The sequence below is a fragment of the Castor canadensis genome, chromosome X (genome assembly GCF_047511655.1).
Source record: "Castor canadensis chromosome X, mCasCan1.hap1v2, whole genome shotgun sequence".
In the NCBI taxonomy this organism is placed as follows: domain Eukaryota; kingdom Metazoa; phylum Chordata; class Mammalia; order Rodentia; family Castoridae; genus Castor; species Castor canadensis.
Genome location: NC_133405.1, coordinates 132,176,668 through 132,185,209, shown reverse-complemented (window position 1 = coordinate 132,185,209; position 8,542 = coordinate 132,176,668). Strand labels below are relative to the sequence as shown.

General features: G+C 36.0%; 1 non-coding gene across 1 annotated transcript; it reads left to right on the top strand.

Annotated features, from left to right (window-relative positions):
• Window positions 1-3,800: 3,800 nt before the first annotated feature.
• LOC141419968 (U1 spliceosomal RNA) lies at window positions 3,801-3,964 on the top strand. The gene has a single exon (XR_012444694.1). It is a non-coding gene; the product is annotated as a U1 spliceosomal RNA (small nuclear RNA).
• The last annotated feature ends 4,578 nt before the right edge of the window (window positions 3,965-8,542 follow it).

Below are 8,542 nucleotides of genomic sequence, written 5' to 3'. Positions count from 1 at the left end.
TTTATTTTTCAATCCTCTCTCTGTCTCTCTAATGCCTTTTCAGCTTACAGTTGAATAGTACACTGTCTCTCCCTGTTTATATCTTTGAAACTTTTTTTGTTTGTTTCTTGGTTTGGTTTTTTCTACTTGTTTATTTGTTTTTCCCTTTTCCTTTAACTTCTTTGCTTTCCATCTCTTCTCACCCTTCCATTCTAAATATCACTAGTGCTATTATTACAAGCCAGAAAATACTTAATTGCACACAGTACAGGGACAATAACAATACCAAGGGCAATGACAGGAAGACAGAAAAAACAGAGAAACCAGCTTCCCTACAGCAAAAAATTAGTACAGGAAACAGAGGGAAATGAAGAAAACACATACTCAGACACAGACTCCAACAAAATGAAGATAAACTATGCCAAAGAACCCAATGAAGCCCACAAGAATAATCTAAAAGAAGAAATACTACAGGTACTCAATGAGAATTTTATAGAGATGATACTGGCTATGGTCAACCAAAATGTACAGGAGACACTCAAGAAATTCCAAGACAACAAAAATAGAGAAGTTGAAAAAGCAAAAGAAGAAATAAAGGAAACCTTAGAACCACTGTATAAAGAGCAAAGTGAAACAGAGAACATGATTAATAAAGAGATAAATGAATTCAGGACAAAAATAGACAACATTAAAGAGAAAATGAACCATGATATGGAAAACCTCAGAAAAAAGAATAAAACAGGATTGCAAAACAAAAAGGAAGGCCAATCCAGAAGAAAAGACCAAACAGAAGACAGAATATCAGAACTCAAAGATGAAATGGTAATTAAAGGAAAAACTGAAGAACTATTAATTAAACAACTGAAGACCTGTGAAAAGAAAATGCAAGAACTCACTGACTCAATCAAAACTCCAAAGCTGAGAATCATGGGCATCGAAGAAGGATAAGAGGTGCAAGCAAAGGGAATGCATAATATATTCAACAAAATAATAACAGAAAATTTCCCAAATCTAGAGAAAGATATTCCCATACAGATGCAAGAGGCCTCCAGAACACCAAACAGACCAGATCAAAATGGAACTACCCCAGAACATATCATCATTAAAACAACACATTCAGAAACTAGGGAAAGAATATTGAAGGCTGTAAGAGAGGAAAAACAAAATACAAAGGCAAAACCATCAAAATCACAGCAGACTTCTCAACAGAAACATTAAAAGCAAGAAGAGCATGGGGTGAGATCTTCCGGACACTGAATGAAAATAACTTCAACCCCAGGATACTCTACCCAGCAAAACTATCATTCAAAATAGATGGAGCAATAAAAGTCTTCCATGATAAGCAGAAACTAAAACAATATGTGACCACAAAGCCACCACTACAACAGATTCTTCAAGGGATTCTGCACACAGAAAGTGAAACCCAACTTAACCATGAAAAGACAGGCAGCACCAAACTACAGGAAAAGAAAAAGCAAGAAAGTAGAGAGTAATCTCAATTTAGGTACACACAATCAAACCTTCAAACAACTAAGACAACTAAATGACAGGAATCACCACATACCTATCAGTACTAACACTTAATGTTAATGGACTTAATTCCCCCATCAAAAGACACCACTTGACAAAATGGATTAAAAAGGAAGATCCAACAATTTGTTGCTTACAGGAGACCCATCTCACCGACAGAAATAAGCATAGGCTTAAGATGAAAGGCTGGAAGAAGATTTACCAAGCCAATGGCCCCTGAAAACAGGCAGGAGTAACAATACTTATCTCTGACAAAGGCGACTTTAAACCTACACTGATAAAATGAGATAAAGAAGGACATTCCATACTAACAAAAGGGGAAATAGACCAAAAGGAAATAATAATTATCAACCTATATGCACCCAATGTCAACGCACCCAATTTCATCAAATATACCCTGAAAGACATAAAAGCATATATTAACTCCAACACAGTGGTTGTGGGAGACGTTAACATCCCATTATCATCAATAGTTAGGTCATCCAAACAAAAAATCAATAAAGAAATTCAAGATCTAAAATATACAATAGATCAACTGGACCTACATGATGTCTACAGAACATTTCATCCAACTTCTATACAATATACATTCTTCTCAGCAGCCCATGGAATCTTCTCCAAAATAGATCATATCCTAGGGCACAAAGCAAGTCTCAGCAAATATAAGAAAATAGAAATTATACCGTGCATACTATCTGATCACAATGCAGTGACACTAGAACTCAACAACAAAAGTAAAGACAAAAACCTGCAAAGAGCTGGAAAGTAAATAACTCATTACTTAATGAACAATGGATCATTGATGAAGTAAAAGAGAAAATTAAAAAGTTCCTGGAAGTCAATGAAAATGAAAACACAACCTACCGGTATCTATACACAATGGAATTTTATGCAGCCATGAAGAAAAACGAAATGTTATCATTCGCTGGTAAATGGATGAAATTGGAGAACATCATTCTGAGTGAAGTTAGCCTGGCCCAAAAAACCAAAAATCGTATGTTCTCCCTCATGTGTGGACATTAGATCAAGGTCAAACACAACAAGGGGACTGGACTTTGAGCACATGATAAAAACGGGAGCACACAAGGGCGGGGTAAGGATAGGTAAGACACCTAAAAAATTAGCTAGCATTTGTTGCCCTTAAAGCAGAGAAACTAAAGCAGATACCTTAAAAGCAACTGAGGCCAATAGGAAAAGGGGAGCAGGAACTAGAGAAAAGATTAGGTGAAAAAGAATTAACCTAGAAGGTAACACACATTCACGGGAAATTTATGTGAGTCAACTCCCTGTATAGCTATCCTTATGTCAACTAGCAAAAACCCTTGTTCCTACTCTCTCTTCAACAAAATTAGAGATAAGGGCAAAATAGTTTCTGCCAGGTATTGAGGAGGTGGGAGGGAGAGTGAGGGGGGTGGAGTGGGTGGTAAGAGAGGGGTGGGAGCAGGGGGGAGAAATGACCCAAGCATTGTATGCACATATGAATAATAAAAAAATTTAAAAAAAAGAAAATAACTTCAACCTTAGGATACTCTACCCAGAAAAACTATTATTCAAAATAGATGGAGCATTAAAAATCTTCCACAATAAGCAGAAACTAAAACAATATATGACCACCAAGTCACCACTACAAAAGATCCTCCAAGGAATCCTGCACACAGAACATGAAAGCAAACAAAACCATGAGGGGGTGGGAAGTATAAAAATGCCGAGTGAAAAGAATCATAAAAAATATAAAAACATCAACCTTGATTCAAGAAACCAAGACATACTTTTATAAATGCAATTTACTAGTCAGCCAACAAGAAATAGCTATCACAAAATACAAAAAAAGACAATAGGTCCTCAAAATCCACTTAAAACATTAATAATTTTAATTTGAAGTTTTATGATTGGAACAACAAAATACTACATATATATGTATTTGTCTCTGAAATAGCAGAACTTTAAGAATAAAGATTTCTTTTTTTTTTAAAAAAAGCATATCCATTTTATTTTTATTTATTTATTTATTTATTTATTTTATTATTCATATGTGCATACAAGGCTTGGGTCATTTCTCCCCCCTGCCCCCACCCCCTCCCTTACCACCCACTCCACCCCCTCCCTCTCCCCCCACCCCCTCAATACCCAACAGAAACTATTTTGTCCTTATTTCTAATTTTGTTGTAGAGAGAGTATAAGCAATAATAGGAAGGAACAAGGGTTTTTGTGAGTCAAAGAATAAAGATTTCAATGCTTTCTCTATTCAACCCAAAAGTCAGCCTTCAATATCATATTTAAAAATCTCTGGTATACTTACTTCATAGGGGAGATACAATGATCATAAAGGTGGTTTTCCCAGGGTGAGGCTTATCCATTGAGTTTCAGATGTGCTGACCCCTGTGATTTCTTCAAATGTGGGAAAATTTACCACATAACTTGTGGTAGTAGGGGACTACATTCATGCTCTCCTTTCAAAAAAAAAAAACCTGAGGTACTACTCCATGTTTCAAAAGTCAGTTATATATTGGGACTTAATAATTTTGCCTACAGTAAATTCTTTAGACCTTTTTCTAAAAAGACCTATGCCAAAACATATATATCAATAAAACCTCAATTACAAAAGATGTGCACCTCTTCTAAGCTACAGGTGTAGAAGTTTTAATTTCCCACAAAAATTGGTTTAAACAAAATTGCAGACTTGATTATTAAACAAAAAATATTTTGACTAGTCTAAGAAACATATTTGTGAATATGGGCCATTATATGTCATTGCAATATCATGAACTAAAAAAAAATCATGACATTCCCAAAAGATCTTATCAAAAATAAATCCTCAGGTCTAAAACACAAAAATGCCTAACAGAATGATAAGAACTCAGCCTTTTGTCATTCATTTTGAAAGCTTTTCTCATTTCCTTCCTGAAAAACAGTGTCATATAAGGCCAAAACAAAATAGGAATTAGAATTAGAAATACTTAATTTTTGAAATTTTTATATTGGTGCCATGAAAATCTCCACATTACTCATCTAAAAGGTCTAAAATCACATGGATACACCTTTTTAGAAATAATTCCAAGACCATAAAATCAAAAAGCAATATAAAGCTCATAATAATGTAACATTTTGAAATCCAATGAAATTGATTTTTTGAGAGCCCTTACAATGCCTGGCCTGGTGATGCTCAACTGTAATCACAACTACTCAGGAAGTGGAGGCAAGAGAACCATGAATTTGAGGCCAATCAGCTAAGTTAGAGAGAAGTTAACAAAAAATTAAAATAAACAAAAAGGGTTGGTGCAATGGCTCAAGTGGTAGAATGCTTGTCTTGCTTATTCTAATAAGCAAGAACCCTGAAATAAAACCTCATTTTCCACCTCAGCACCTACAACTTCAAAAACAAATTAAAAAAATCCTACTACACTCAATACTCCCACTATCTCAGCCACTCCCATTACTTCAAGGTTTCTTATGCCTTCATCCAATTCAGGCCATAGGACTCCTCCTACCTCCAGTTTCATCCCATCTCACTACGAGTTTATCAACCTCAGTTCAGTTGCCCTCTCTAAATAAAGTCATTCCTTACTAAACAAGACACAGTAAAGCTTCCTACCATCCAAAATCAAGTATATTCCCTGAAAAATGACTCCAATGAATAAATAGCAATACAATTGCATGCTACTTTTTCTTTAACACATGTATCTCAATATAAAACTGGCCTCAATTGATTCTCCAAAGACTCTAAAGGATTATAAGTAAATTCAAAGCTTTAAAAATTAGTCTAACCTAGACAAATGACAAATCCTATTTTCGGTTGACTATATTCTAAAAAGAAAAACAAAATGTGAACAATGATTTGGAAGTATGCTCAATGAACAAGGCAGACAAGGTCTCTGCTCTTATTGTGCTCTCAGTTTAGTAGAGTGGAGCAAGCTTTTTTTCTCTCACTCTATTGTTATTACTGAACCTAACTGGGCTTAACTGGGGGCGACTGGAGATTCAGAAAAGATACAGGATATATAGACAGAAAGTGGGATCTCAGGATATATAGACAGAAAGAAGCAACTCTCATTGCTTCTTTTCTCTATTATTTTTCTTCATTTACTCTGCTTCTTTTCTCTATCTTTATTCTTTAAGGCTTTACTCCTTTACAGTTCTTTAAAATCTTGCTTCTAAAGTCTTCTTTAAAACCTTTCTCAAAACCTCTTTCCCCACCTGCACGCCCATGTTATTGCAGCACTATTCACAATAGCCAAGTTATGGAAACAGCCAAGATGCCCCACCACTGACAAATGGATTAAGAAAATGTGGTATCTATACACAATGGAGTTTTATGCAGCCATGAAGAAGAACGAAATGTTATCATTCGCTGGTAAATGGATGGAATTGAAGAACATCATTCTGAGTGAGGTTAGCCTGGTCCAAATGACCAAAAATCATATGTTCTCCCTCATATGCGGACATTAGATCAAGGACAAACACAACAAGGGGATTGGACTTTGATCACATGATAAAAGCGAGAGTACACAAGGCAAGTATGAGAATAGGTAAGACACCTAAGAAATTAGTTAGCATTTGTTGCCCTCAATGCAGAGAAACTAAAGCAGATACCTTAAAAGCAACTGAGGCCAATAGGAGAAGGGGACCAGGAACTAGAGAAAAGTTTAGATCAAAAAGAATTAACCTAGAAGGTAACACACACGCACAGGAAATCAATGCCAGTCAACTCCCTGTATAGCTGTCCTTATCTCAACTAGCAAAACCCCTTGTTCCTTCCTATTATTGCTTATACTCTCTCCAACAAAATTAGAGATAAGGGCAAAATAGTTTCTGCTGGGTATTGAGGGGGTGGGGGGGAGAGGGAGGGGGCGGAGTGGGTGGTAAGGGAGGGGGTGGGGACAGGGGGGAGAAATGACCCAGACATTGTATGCACATATGAATAATAAAAAATAAATTAATTAAAAAATAAAATAAAATAAAATTAGCACTGTAAAAGGCAAAAAAACCCAAAAACCTCTTTCCTTAGACCTGCTCTGTCCCATGTTTTCTCTTAGCTTTTCTTTAGCATAGTCTCTGTTAAAGTCTTTGCCCCCAGACTTGCACTGTCCCATGCTCTCTCTTTAGCTTTCTTAACGCCTTGGTGCTCAGACTTGCAAACAACAACAGCTGCGTCTAAAAACTGCATTAGCATAATTCTTAAAATCTGGGTCCTTAGACTTGCTCTGTCCCATGTTCTCTTTAGCTTTTCTTTAGCTTAGCTTTTCTAAAGCCTATGTATAAAGTTCTTGGTGCAGACTCTATCAACCCAACCCCTTTTTAGCAATTTCCCTTCAGCAATTCTTTTCCCTTCCAAAAGCCTTCCACACCAAAAAGCCAAAAGGCCCAAAACCCTAAGGCCAAAAGCCTTCCCCATCAAAAAACCAGCATCCTCCTTCAGGGAGTCTTTTATACCCAGTGGTAAACAGCATGCAGCAGGGATTCTTGGGGACAGCATGACATTGTAATAGGAGAAATCTGTGTTCCTGCTTCTCTGAATGTAAACAACTTAGAAGCAGCTGTTCTGCATTTCATCTTCTGTGACCAGGGCTGTGCCTATCTCAGCCGACAGATAAACATCTTAGGAAAAGCAGCTGAGCTGCTTCTCACCTTGCTTATGTCCAGTTCTCACAGGCTTCTCATAATCTGCTCTCCACAGTAGGGCACCTAGAAAAACAAAGGCCAATGTCAAGGCACAACAGGAAGAACTATGTGAGGGGAGGTTCAAGGTCTTGGCTAGTGAAGCATATCAAAAGGACTAACTTTAAGTGTTGTTTTCCTACTCATCTGAAGGAGAAAGTCTCTCCCATGCACTTTCCTTTCTTCCTCCTCCCACTATTTTCTATAGACCTTGAAGGAGCTGGGTTTCTGTTTAGGACACTTTCTCCAGCCATTTGCAGCACATGTTAAGCCTGTCAGCTTCCATCTGTGTTCTCCCCCGGAAGAGAGAACACCAATTGAAGGAAAGCTTTAAACTTTGCTTCAAAACTGAAGTTGCAGTATCTATGGATATCCTTATCATCATGAGAATGGGGAGTATTTATAATCCTCAGCAATTCTACCTTTCACCTCTGTGTTGGACTTTGCCAATGTCAACCAGACAATCACTCACACCTGAGGTGAACTTTTGCTACACTCATGGTTCCAGATCTCTGCATATTGTTATGGCCCATTTTGCAAAATAAAGCAAACAAACAACAACAACAAATATTCAGGTCAAACAGCCGAACAAATTGAAACAGGTATGTATCTCAAGACCAACATAATTAAATTATTAATTTAACATACTAATTTCAGACCTAAAAAGATCCATAATTACCTGCCCAATTAAAAACAAATAATAAATAAGACCACTAATTATAATAATTTTTTAAAATATAGCACAGTTGGAATATAAAATAAACTGTGACCCTAAGCCAACTGACAAACACCTTAAAAAATACATGAACATCAACTCTAATTCAACAAAAGGACAGAGTAAAAATGCCTATCTTTAATCAGTCAACTCCAAGTATATATCACATATCACAAAAAGAGGCAATGAATCCTGACACTGTATTTAAAAATTAATAACTTGTCTCTTAGTGATAACAACCAAAATATTATTTTAAAAAGCAATTACATGTAAAAATTGGAAAATTACAACAAAGAAGACACCCAAATATTTATAAATACACAGTCATAAGTTTAAATATATTTATGAAAAATAACTTTAAAAACACTGCTTATCTTGATGTAGAAACATGAAACTAGTCCTTAATTCTCACCTTTGACAAAAAATCAAGTCACACTTGGTCAAATATCTTAATGTAACATCTGAAATTTGAAACTATTACAGAAAAACACTAGAAGATACAGGTATAGGCAATTATTTTCTGAACATGATTCCAATTTACTAGGACATAAGAATGAGAATTGACAAAAGGGATTGAATTAAATGAAAAAGCTGCTAGACATCAAAAGAAACAATTACCAGAGTCAAGAGACAGCCCACAGAATGGGAAAAAAATCTTTCACA